Raw genomic sequence first — 12746 nt, 5'->3', positions numbered from 1 at the left:
TGTGGGCAGTGTTTGGTTCCTGACCTGAATGTGTATGCTCTGGTTTGCTTGTGAAATGGGACCTGTTGCCACTGCCACTGCAGTTTTGTGGAGGCTCCACAAAACTGCCATGTTGGGAGACATGGTGTGATCAAGGGTTTGGGCCAGCCTTCTGTACAAGAGGCCCCACAGCACTGGGACTGAGGCAACTGAGACTAGAAAGGGTGGTTCCACCAGAGTGCAGTGCAGGGTGGGGGGAGTGGAGATTGTTGTAAGCAAGTTAGGTAGCAAGTGTTGGTGCTGTACTGGTTCCAGCAGGTGGCCCTGTGCTTTTGCTGAGTGACAGGGATGGAAATGGCAGTAGCCAGTTCCTTTGCTCCAAGAAGGGTCTCTCTGTGAATGAATTGTGCCTCTATGAGATGCACTCCAAAATGAGCATATAACCTCCCCACTGTGTGCCCCAGGCACTCACAGATCACTGTTTCCATGCTTTATGTCTGCAGGTTGTTTGCCTGCCTTCTTTCCAAGAGCAGCACAATGCTCTCCTAGCTCTATCCCAGACAAGCCCACTGACCTTTAAAACTCCAGGCTCTAAACTTTGCTGGTTGCCAGAAGTCATGAAATTGGGTCTCTCTCGCTTTGCAAGCCATTTGCTATGGGGATTCATTTTCCCTGAGTGCTCCCTTGGATTAGTCAATCTCTTGCTCTTCTCTGCAACCACAGCTCCTCCACCGCTACAGTGACCACGTTCCATTTTTCTCAGAGCATTTCTCTGTATTTCCTACCTTCTTTGATGTGGACTCTTATCTACCTGTAGTTGTGGAGTTTGTTCTGTCAGTCTTCAGGTCAATTTCTGTGGGTATTTAGGTTGATTTAATAGTTATCTTGTTCTATTGGTGGGACAAGGTGAGCCTAGGGTTCTCCTACCCCACTGCCATTTTCAATGGTCCATACCTTCACTTTCAATCTTCAGATGTCTTTAGGTCTGAGATGAGTCTCTTCTAAGCAGCATATAGATGCGTCTTATTTATTAATCCACTCTGTCACTCTATGTCCTTTGATTGGAGTGTTTAGTCCATTTGCGTTCAAGGTAATCACTGATAGATAAGTATTTATTGCCATTTTGTTACTTGTTTTGTGGTTTTTATCTGATCCCTTCTTCTCTTGCTCTCTTTCATGCTTTGTTTGCTCTATTTAACTATATACTTGGGTTTCTTTCTGTTTATTCTTTGCAAATCTACTACTGGTTTTTGATTTGTGGCTATCTGTAGGTTTGTATATCATCTCTTCTGCTTATAGCAGTCCATATTAAGTTTATGGTCACGTAAGTTTTAACCCATCCTTTACTCCTGTACCCTGCCCCTGTATGTTTTTAGATATATGGTGTTGTATTTTACATTCTTTTATTTTATAAATCTCTTGATTGATTTTTAAAGATTTAGTTATTTTTACTGCTTTTGTGTTTTTTGCTTTTCATACTCTCACTTATGTTTCTTCCTTTCCACTCAAAGATTCCCCTTTAATATTTCTTGGTGTAGTGACCATGAAATCTTTTAGTTTTGGTTTATCTGAGAACACTATCTCTCTTTCTATTCTGAATGATAGCCTTGCTATATAGAGTATTCTTGCCTGTATAATTTTCATTTTCAGCACTTTGATCATATCATGCCACTTCTTTCTGGCCTGCAAAGTTTGTGCTAGAAAATCTGCTGATAGCTTAAAGGAGTTTTGGTTGTATGTAACTCTCTTCTCTTTCTGTCTTAATTTCTTTTTTATCATTACTTTTCCCATTTTAATTACTATGTGTCTTGGTGTGGACCTCCTTGGATTGATTTTGGGGGGTAATTTCTGTTTCCTGGACCTCAAAATTTGTTTCCTTCCTCATCCATGTATTTGGGAAGTTTTCAGCTAGTATTTTTTCAAATAAATTTTCTGCTCTCTTTTCTCTTCTTCTTCTGAGATCCCTGTAATGTGAATGTTATTACACTTGATGGAGTCACTGAGTTCCCTAAGACTATTCTCATTTTGCATATTTGTTTTTCTTTAATTTGATCAGCTTGGTTACTTTCCATTACCTGTCATCCAGGTCCTTCTGATTCATCTAGCCTGCTATTTATTCTATCAAGTGTATTTTTAATTTCATTTACTGTGTTTCTCATCTCTTATTCATTCTTTATCTCTTTGTTAAGGGTCTCACTGATATTCTTCACTCTTTTATCAAGTCCAGTGAGTATCTCTACTATCATTTCTTTAAATTCTCTATCAGGCATATTACTTATATCCCTTTCACTTAGATCTTTTGCGGTGGTTTGGTCCTGTTCTTTCATTTAGGACATATTTCTCTGTCTCCTCATTTTGTCTATTTCTCTGTGTTAGGAAAGTCAGCTTTATCTATTGCTCTTGAACATAATGTTCTTATGAAGAAGAGGTCCTGTAATGCTCTTAAGTGCAGGGTCCCCTGCTCCCTAGGGCCTGGCCCTTCAGGCAATGACCCCATGTGTGTTGTGTGTGCTCTCCTATTGAGTCCTGGTCTTTTTTCCCTTCAGTCCAATTGCCTACAGAGGCTCTCTTTGCCTGTTATGGACAGGGTTTGGTCCTTCAGCAGGGGTGGGTCTCATTTCAACAAAGTGTGCACAGGTCTGCTTGTGAAATAAGACCTGTTGCTACTGCTGCTAGAATTTAGGTCCTGCAAAATGCAGGAGTCAGGAGATGTGTTGGTGGGATTTGTACTGGTCTTCTGGAGGAGGGAGCTTGCAGTAACCAGAATGAGAATAGCGTGACTGGGAAGGGCTGATCAGCCAAAGAGTTGGGGGGGGTGGGGGTTTGAGCTTGGTGTAACCAAGTTAGATAGCAAGTGTTGGTGCTGCATTGGTCCCTTCAGGTGACCCTGTGTTTCTGTTGGGGGGCAGAAGAGGGAAATGGTGCCTGCCAGCACTTTTGTTCCTGGAGAGGTCTCACCATGATCTCCACCTCTCTGGGCCTTATTCTGAGATAAGTAAATCACTCTTCCTCCTTTCTGCCCTCTAGCATTTTTCAAACTTCTGCTTTCAAACTCTATCTCTGCTGGCTGTTTGTGGTGCTGTCTCTGTAAGGGTGGGGACTCTGCTTCCTAAGACCCTCTGAGTTCTCCCAGAGCTGAACCCATCAATTTTTTTTTTAATTTCAAGTTTAAGTCCTACGGGCTATAAGAACTTATGAAATTCAGCCTCTCTCACTTTCAAAGCTACATGTTATGGGGATTCATCTTCCTCATGTGGGCTTCCTGCTGGGAAAGTCTGTTTTTTGCCCTTCTCTATGCCACCAGCTCCCTCCCCATGGTCTTTTTTGCTCCCAAACCTCATCTTTGCCCTTCCAACATTCTTTGCTGTGGATTCTTCTCTATTATTCCTTGTGGAGTTTGTTCTACCAGTCTTCAGATCATTTTCTATGTCATTTATGCTGATATGTCATCTAGTTGTATCTGTTATGCCCAGAATTCATGATCCCCAAAGACCACCAGGGAGCCGAGTCCGATGCAAAAGCAAAGAGCCTTTATTCGAACTAGCTTGAGCTCAATCCCCTACCTGCACCAACGCAGCAGTGAGATACCAGAGAGAGAGAGAGAGAGAGAGTTTCAAAGCACAAAGGTTTTATAGGGGTCTAGGGGTAGTTGGTGAAGAAATGGTCCTGGCCTTAGCCGATTGGCTGGGGAAGGGTCAGAGTCCCATTATGCAGGTTGCTGGGCATGGTTTGATTGGGAAGTTACTGAAGAGGAGGAGGCGTGGTCTGAGGTTTGAGCAGGAATTTCTTTCTGCAGCCATGTCGGGGACATAGTCACTCAAGATGGAGGATACAGAACAAGATGGAGGACACAGAACAAGATGGAGGGCACAGAACAAAATGGAGTCGGTCGGCCTAGGTCTGCTTTTTCAGTATCCATGGGAAGAGGCAAGCTTAGAGTCCTTCTACTTTGCCATCTTCCCCAGTTTGTTTTTCTTTTTCTAGTTCCTTAAGGTGTAGAGCTAGATTGTTCATTGGGGATCTTTCTCACTTCTTAATGTAGGACTTTGTTGCTCTTAGAGCTCTTTTTGCTGCATTCTACAAGTTCTTGTATATTGTGTTTCCATTTTTGTTTCTCTCAACATACATCATTATTCCCACTTTAATTTCTCCTTTGTTGATAAACTTCAGAAGAGTGTTGTTTAATTTCCATGTATTTGTAAATATTCCTTTTTTCCTCTTGCTGTTGATTTCTAGTATCAAGACTTTGTGGTCAGAGAAGATACTTGGTATCTTTAAGATACTTATTGAATTAAGAGTTATTTTGAGACCTAACGAAGGTCTATCATAAAAATATTCCATGTGTGCTTGAGAAGAATGTGCATTCTGCTGTTGACAGAATATTCAGTATATGTCTGTATAGGTCTATAGTGTTCTTCAAATCCATTGTTTCCTTATTGATTCTCTGTTTGGATGATCTATCTTTTATTGAGAGGGGGGTATTAAATTCCCCAACTACTATTGCATTACTGTTTATATCACCTTTTAACTCTGTCAGTATTTTGATTTATAAATTAGGTGCTCCAATGATATAGATATTATATATATATAATTGTTACATACTGATGTATTTTAATATTTTTAGTTTAAATTCCATTTTGTCTGTGTAAGTATAGCTACCACTGCTTTTTTGTTATTTTTGCCATTTGCTTGAAATATCCCTTTTTATCCTTTCACTCTCAGTCTAATTGTGTCTTTAAGACTAAAGTGAATCTCTGTGGGCAGCATATTGTTGGATCTTCTTTTTAATCCATTCAGCCATTCTATGTCTGTTAATGGGAGAATTTAAGCCATTTATATTTAAAGTAATTATTGATAGGTGAGTACATACTATTGCCATTATGTCAATTGTTTTCTGGTTGCTTTGAAGATCTTTGTTTCTTATCCTTATCTCTTATTTTGTTTTGTTTTGTTTTGACATCTTTTGGCACCACTATGCACTAACCTCTTTATTGTGTTCCTTTGTATCATTAATACAGGATTTTCCCTTGTCATTACTATGATTCATACATAAAATATCTTGAACTTATACCATCCTGTTTTAATCTCATAACATCAATAGAAGTAGTTCTTTTCCCCTTCATATTTTAGATTGTTATTCTTACAATTTCCATGTTTTTGTTTGTTTAAGTTAATATATAGTGCAGTATTGGTTTCAGGAGTAGAATTTAGTGATTTGTCGCTTAGATAGAACACCCACTGCTCATCCCAACAAGTGCTTTCCTTAATGCCCATAACCCATTTAGCCCATCCCCCCACCCAGTGCCCCTTCCAGCAACCCTCAGTTTGTTCTCCATATTTAAGAGTCTCCTATGGTTTGCCTCCTTCTCTGTTTTTATCTTATCTTATTTTTCCTTCCCTTTCCCTATGTCCATCTGTTGTGTTTCTTAAATCCCACATATGAGTGAAATCATATATTTGACTATCTCTGACTAACTTATTTCACTTAGCATAATATACTCTAGTTCCATCCACTTCATTGCAAGTGGCAATATTTCATTATTTTTGACCACCATTGTATATACCACATCTTCTTTATCCATTCATCAGCTGATGGACATTTGGGCTCTTTCCATAATTTACCTATTGTTGATATGCTGCTATAAACACTGGGTGTATTGCTACTTCAAATCAGCATTTTTGTGTCTTTGGAAAAATAACTAGTAGTCCAATTGCTGGTTTGTAGGATAGTTCTATTTTTAAATTTTTGAGGAACCTCCATACTGTTTTATGGTGTGGCTACACCAATTTGCATTCCCACCAACAGGGCAAAAAGGATTTCCCTTCCACCACATCCTCACTAACATCTGCTGTTTCCCGAGGTGTTCATTTTAGCCTTCTGACCTATGTGAAGTGGTATCTCATTGTGATTTTGATTTGTATTTCCCTGATGATGAGTGATGTTGAGAATCATTTCATGTGCTTCTTAGCCATCTGATGTCTTCTTGGGAAAAGTGTTTATTCGGGTCTTCTGCCCATTTCTTCACTGGATTATGTACTTTCTGGGTGTTGAATTTGTTAAGTTCTTTATAGATCTCAGATACTAAACCTTTATCCAATATGTCATTTGCAAATATCTTCTCCAATTTTGTAGGCTGCCTTTTAGTTGTGTTAATTGTCTCCTTCACTGTGCATAAGGGTTTTATCTTGATGAGGTCACAATAGTTCATTTTTGCTTTTGTTTCCCTTACCTCTGGAGACATGTCTAATAAGAAGTTGCTGTGGCCAAGGTCAAACACATTGCTGCCTGTTTTCTCCTGTAGGATTTTGATGTTTCCTGTCTCACATTTAGGTCTTTCATCCATTTTGAATTTATTTTTATATATGGTGTCAGAAAGCGGTCCAATTTCATTCTTCTGCATGTTGCTGTCCAGTTTTCCCAACACTATTTGCTACAGAGAATTTTTTTCTATTGGATACTCCTTCCTGCTTTGTCAAAGATTAGTTGGCTATACATTTGTGGCTCCATTTCTGGATTCTCTATTCCATTCCATTGGTCTATGTATACCATACTGTCTTGGTGATTAGAGCTTTGCAATATGGTTTGAAGTCCAGAATTGTGATGTTTCCAGGTTTAGTTTTCTCTTTAAACATAACTTTGGGTCTTTTCTGGTACCATACAAATTTTAGGATTGTTTGCTCTAGCTCTGTGAAGAATTCTGGTGTTGCTTTGATAGGGATTGCATTGAATGTGTAGATTGCTATGGGTGGTAGCAACATTTTAACAATATTTTTTCTTCCAATCCATGACCATGGAATGTTTTTCCATTTCTTTGTGTCTTCTTCAAGTTCTTTCATAAGCTTTCTATAGTTTTCAGCATGCACATGATTTACCTCTTTGGTTAGGGTTGTTCCTAGGCATCTATTGGTTTTTGGTGCAATTTTAAATGGGATCAATTCCTTGACTTCTCTTTCTGCTGCTTCATTATTGGTGTATAGAAATGCAACCAATTTCTGTATGTTGATTTTATATCCAGTGGTTTTGTTGAATTCATGTATCAGTTCCAACAGTTTTTTGGTGGAGTCTTTTGGGTTTTCCAAGTAAAGTATCATGTCATCTGTGAAGAGTGAAAATTTGACTTCTTCCTTGCCAATTTGTATGCCTTTTATCTCTTTTTGTCGTATTATTGTTGAGGCTAAGACTTCTAGTGCTAACCTGAACAACAGGAGTGAGAGTGGACATCCCTCTCATGTTCCTGACCTTAGGGGGAACGCTCTCAGTTTTTCCCCATTGAGGATGATATTAGCTGTGGGTCTTTTGTATATGACCTTCATGATGTTTAGGTAAATTCTTTTAATCTATACTTTCTTGAGGGTTTTTCATCAAGATAAGATGCTGCATTTTATCATATTCTTTTTCTGTATCTACTGAGAGGATCATGTGGTTTCATCAGGATCATTATCCTTTCTTTTATTAATAATGTTGTGTATCACATTGATTGATCTGTGGATATCAAACCACCCCTGCAGCTGAGGAATAAATTCCACTTGATCATGATCAATACTTCTTTTAATGTATTGTTGGATTTGACTTGCTAGTAACTTGTTGAGATTTTGCATCCATGTTCATCAGGGAAATTGGTCTATAATTCTTTTTTTTTGTGGGGTCTTCGTCTGGATTTGGAATCAAGGTAATGTTGGTCTCATAGATTGAGTTAGCAAATTCTCCTTCCATTTCTATTTTTGTAACAGCTTCAAAAGAATAGGTATTAACTCTTCTTTAAATGTTTTCTAGAATTCCCCTAGGAATCCATCTGGTCCTGGACTCTTGTCTGTTGGAGATTTTTGATAACTGATTCAATTTCTTTACTGGTTATGGGTCTGTTCAAATTTTATATTTCTTCCTGTTTCAGTTTTGGTGGTTTACATGTTCTAGAAATTTATCCATTTCTTCCAGCTTGCCCAATTTGCTGGCATGTAATAGCTCATAATATTCTCTTATTATTGTTTGCATTTCTGTGGTGTTGGTTGTGTTCTCTCATTTCTCATTCATGATTTTTTATTTGGGTCATCTTTCTTTCTTACTTACTTTCTTTTTTCTTTTATTTATTTTTTTTGTTGTTGTTAAATCTGGAAAGGGGTTTATCAATTTTGTTAATTCTTTCAAACAACCAGATCCTAGTTTCATCTATCTGTTCTAATGTTGTTTTTTTTTTTAATATCAATGATTTATGCTCTGTTTATTGTTTCCCTTCTGCTGGTTTGAGCTTTATCTGCTGTTCTTTTTCTAGCACCTTTAGGTTTAAGGTTAGGTTGTGTATTTGAGACATTTCTTCCTTCTTTAGGAAGGCATGGATTGCTATGTACTTCCCTCTTATGACACCTTGACTGCATCCCAAAGGTTTTGGACTGTCGTGTATTCATTTTAATTGGTTTCCATGTACTTTTTAATGTGTTCTTTAATTTCCTGGTTAGCCCATTCATTCTTTAGTAGAATATTATTTATCCTCCAAGTATTTGTGATCTTTCCAAGTTTTTGCTTGTGGTTGACTTCAAGTTTTAGGCATTGTGGTCTGCAAATACACATGGTAGAATCTCGAAGGCTGATTTGTGACCCAGTATGTGATCTATTATGGAAAATGTTGCACATGCCCTTGAGAATGTTTATTCTGCTGCTTTAGAATAAAATGTTCTGAATAGATCTGTTAAGTCCATCTGGTCCACTGTGTCATTCAAAGCCATTATTTCCTTGCTGATTTTCTTCTTAGATGATGTGTCCACTGTTGTAAATGGGATGGTAAATCCACCTACTATTATTGTATTATTATCAATGAGTTTGTTTATATTTGATATTAACTGATTTACATATTTGTTTTCCTTCAAGTTGGGGGCATAAATATTTACAGTTGTTAGATCTTGATGTATAGACCCCTTGATTATGACATGATGCCCTTCTTAATCTCTTATTACAATATTTGTTTTAAACATTTTTATGTTTATTTATTTTTTTTATTATTTTTTATATGAAATTTATTGACAAATTGGTTTCCATACAACACCCAGTGCTCATCTCAAAAGGTGCCCTCCTCAATACCCATCACCCACCCTCTCCTCCCTCCCACCCCCATCAACCCCCAGTTTGTTCTCAGTTTTCAACAGTCTCTTATGCTTTGGCTCTCTCCCACTCTAACCTCTTTTTTTTTCCTTCCCCTCCCCCATGGGTTCCTGTTTAAGTTTCTCAGGATCCACATAAGAGTGAAACCATATGGTATCTGTCTTTCTCTGTATGGCTTATTTCACTTAGCATCACACTCTCCAGTTCCATCCACGTTGCTACAAAAGGCCATATTTCATTTTTTCTCATTGCCACATAATATTCCATTGTGTATATAAACTACAATTTCTTTATCCATTCATCAGTTGATGGACATTTAGGCTCTTTCCATCATTTGGCTATTGTTGAGAGTGCTGCTATGAACATTGGGGTACAAGTGGCCTTATGCATCAGTACTCCTGTATCCCTTGGATAAATTCCTAGCAGTGCTATTGCTGGGTCATAGGGTAGGTCTATTTTTAATTTTCTGAGGAACCTCCACACTGCTTTCCAGAGTGGCTGCACCAATTTGCATTCCCACCAACAGTGCAAGAGGGTTCCCGTTTCTCCACATCCTCTCCAGCATCTATAGTCTCCTGATTTGTTCATTTTGGCCACTCTGACTGGCGTGAGGTGATACCTGAGTGTGGTTTTGATTTGTATTTCCCTGATAAGGAGTGACGCTGAACATCTTTTCATGTGCCTGTTGGCCATCCGGATGTCTTCTTTAGAGAAGTGTCTATTCATGTTTTCTGCCCATTTCTTCACTGGGTTATTTGTTTTTCGGGTGTGGAGTTTGGTGAGCTCTTTATAGATTTTAGATACTAGCCCTTTGTCCGATATGTCATTTGCGAATATCTTTTCCCATTCCGTTGGTTGCCTTTTAGTTTTGTTGGTTGTTTCCTTTGCTGTGCAGAAGCTTTTGATCTTCATAAGGTCCCAGTAATTCACTTTTGCTTTTAATTCACTTGCCTTTGGGGATGTGTCGAGTAAGAGATTGCTACGGCTGAGGTCAGAGAGGTCTTTTCCTGCTTTCTCCTCTAAGGTTTTGATGGTTTCCTGTCTCACATTTAGGTCCTTTATCCATTTTGAGTTTATTTTGGTGAATGGTGTGAGAAAGTGGTCTAGTTTCAACCTTCTGCATGTTGCTGTCCAGTTCTCCCAGCACCATTTGTTAAAGAGGCTGTCTTTTTTCCATTGGATGTTCTTTCCTGCTTTGTCAAAGATGAATTGGCCATACGTTTGTGGGTCTAGTTCTGGGGTTTCTATTCTATTCCATTGGTCTATGTGTCTGTTTTTGTGCCAATACCATGCTGTCTTGATGATGACAGCTTTGTAGTAGAGGCTAAAGTCTGGGATGGTGATGCCTCCTGCTTTGGTCTTCTTCTTCAAAATTCCTTTGGCTATTCGGGGACTTTTGTGGTTCCATATGAATTTTAGGATTGCTTGTTCTAGTTTCGAGAAGAATGCTGGTGCAATTTTGATTAGGATTGCATTGAATGTGTAGATAGCTTTGGGTAGTATTGACATTTTGACAATATTTATTTTTCCAATCCATGAGCAGGGAATGTCTTTCCATTTCTTTAAATCTTCTTCAATTTCCTTCATAAGCTTTCTATAGTTTTCAGCATACAGATCCTTTACATCTTTGGTTAGATTTATTCCTAGGTATTTTATGCTTCTTGGTGCAATTGTGAATGGGATCAGTTTCTTTATTTGTCTTTCTGTTGCTTCATTGTTAGTGTATAAGAATGCAACTGATTTCTGTACATTGATTTTGTATCCTGCAACTTTGCTGAATTCCTGTATCAGTTCTAGCAGACTTTTGGTGGAGTCTATCGGATTTTCCATGTATAATATCATGTCATCTGCAAAAAGCGAAAGCTTGACTTCATCTTTGCCAATTTGGATGCCTTTGATTTCCTTTTGTTGTCTGATTGCTGGTGCTAGCACTTCCAACACTATGTTAAACAGCAGCGGTGAGAGTGGGCATCCCTGTCGTGTTCCTGATCTCAGGGAAAAAGCTCTCAGTTTTTCCCCATTGAGGATGATGTTAGCTGTGGGCTTTTCATAAATGGCTTTTATGATCTTTAAGTATGTTCCTTCTATCCCGACTTTCTCAAGGGTTTTTAAGAAAGGGTGCTGGATTTTGTCAAAGGCCTTTTCTGCATCGATTGACAGGATCATATGGTTCTTATCTTTTTTTTGTTAATGTGATGTATCACGTTGATTGATTTGCGAATGTTGAACCAGTCCTGCATCCCAGGAATGAATCCCACTTGATCATGGTGAATAATTCTTTTTATATGCCATTGAATTCGATTTGCTAGTATCTTATTGAGAATTTTTGCATCCATATTCATCAGGGATATTGGCCTGTAGTTCTCTTTTTTTACTGGGTCTCTGTCTGGTTTAGGAATCAAAGTAATACTGGCTTCATAGAATGAGTCTGGAAGTTTTCCTTCCCTTGTTTATTTTTGATAGGGAGAGAGACAGAGCATGAGTGAAAAGGGGCAGAGATAGAGTGAGACACAGAATCTGAAGCAGGCTTCAGTCTGAGCTGTAGGCAGAGCCCAACACAGGGTTCAAACTCATGAACTGTAAGATCATGACCTGAGCCAAAGTTGGACACTTTGGTGGACTGAGCCACCCAGGCACCCCTATAATATTTGTTTTAAAATCTAGTTTTTCTGATATTAGTATGGCTACTCTGGCTTTATTTTCACATCCACTAGCATGATGATACTTCTCCATCCCCTGACTTTCAATCTGGAAGTGTCTTTAGGTCTAAAATGAGTCTCTTATAGGCAAAATATAGATAGATCTTGTTTTTTATTAATTGTGTTACCCTATGTCTTTTTATAGGAGCATTTAGTCTATTTGCTTTCAGAGTGATTATTGAAAGTTATGAATTTAGTGTCATTGTGTTGCCTGTAGACTTGATGCTTTTGGTAATATTCTCTGGCCTTTTCTAGTCTTTGTTGTTTTGGTATTTTTTTTTTTCTCCACTCAGTGTCCCCTTACCATTTCTTGTGGGGCTGATTTAGTGGTCATTAACTCCTTTATTTTTTGTTTGTCTTGGAAACTCTTTATCTCTCCTTCCATTCTGAATGACAGCTTTGTGGGATAAGAATTCTTGGCTACATATTTTTCCCATTCAACATGTTGAATACATCCTGCCACTTCTTTCTGGCCTGACAATTTTCTGTGGACAGATCTACTGCAAAGCTGATCTGTCTTTCTTGTCAGTTAAGGACTTTTTATCCTTGCTGATTTCATGATTCTTTCCTTGTCTGTGTATTTTGTGAAATTAATTATAGTATGCCTTGGTAATAGACAGTTTTTTATTGAATTTAATGGGAATTTCTTGTGTTTCTTGGATTTTGATGTCTGTGTCCTTCCTCAGATTAGGGAAGTTTTCAGCTATAATTTGCTCATATAAGCATTGTCTCCCTTTTTCTCACTCTAATCTTCTGGGACTCTTATGATACAAATATTATTTACCTTTGATAAATCGCTGAGGTCTCTATGTCTTGTATTCTAATCATTTGCCTTTGTTTCTTGTTTTGTTTTTAAGCTTCATTATTTTCCATAATTGTATCTTCTTCTTTTTTTAATGTTTATTTATTTTTGAGAGAGAGAGAGCACAAGCAGGGAAAGGGTGGGAGGAGGGCAGAGGATCCAAAGTAGGCTC

The sequence above is a fragment of the Prionailurus bengalensis genome, chromosome X (genome assembly GCF_016509475.1).
Source record: "Prionailurus bengalensis isolate Pbe53 chromosome X, Fcat_Pben_1.1_paternal_pri, whole genome shotgun sequence".
In the NCBI taxonomy this organism is placed as follows: domain Eukaryota; kingdom Metazoa; phylum Chordata; class Mammalia; order Carnivora; family Felidae; genus Prionailurus; species Prionailurus bengalensis.
This window is presented reverse-complemented; position numbering follows the sequence as displayed.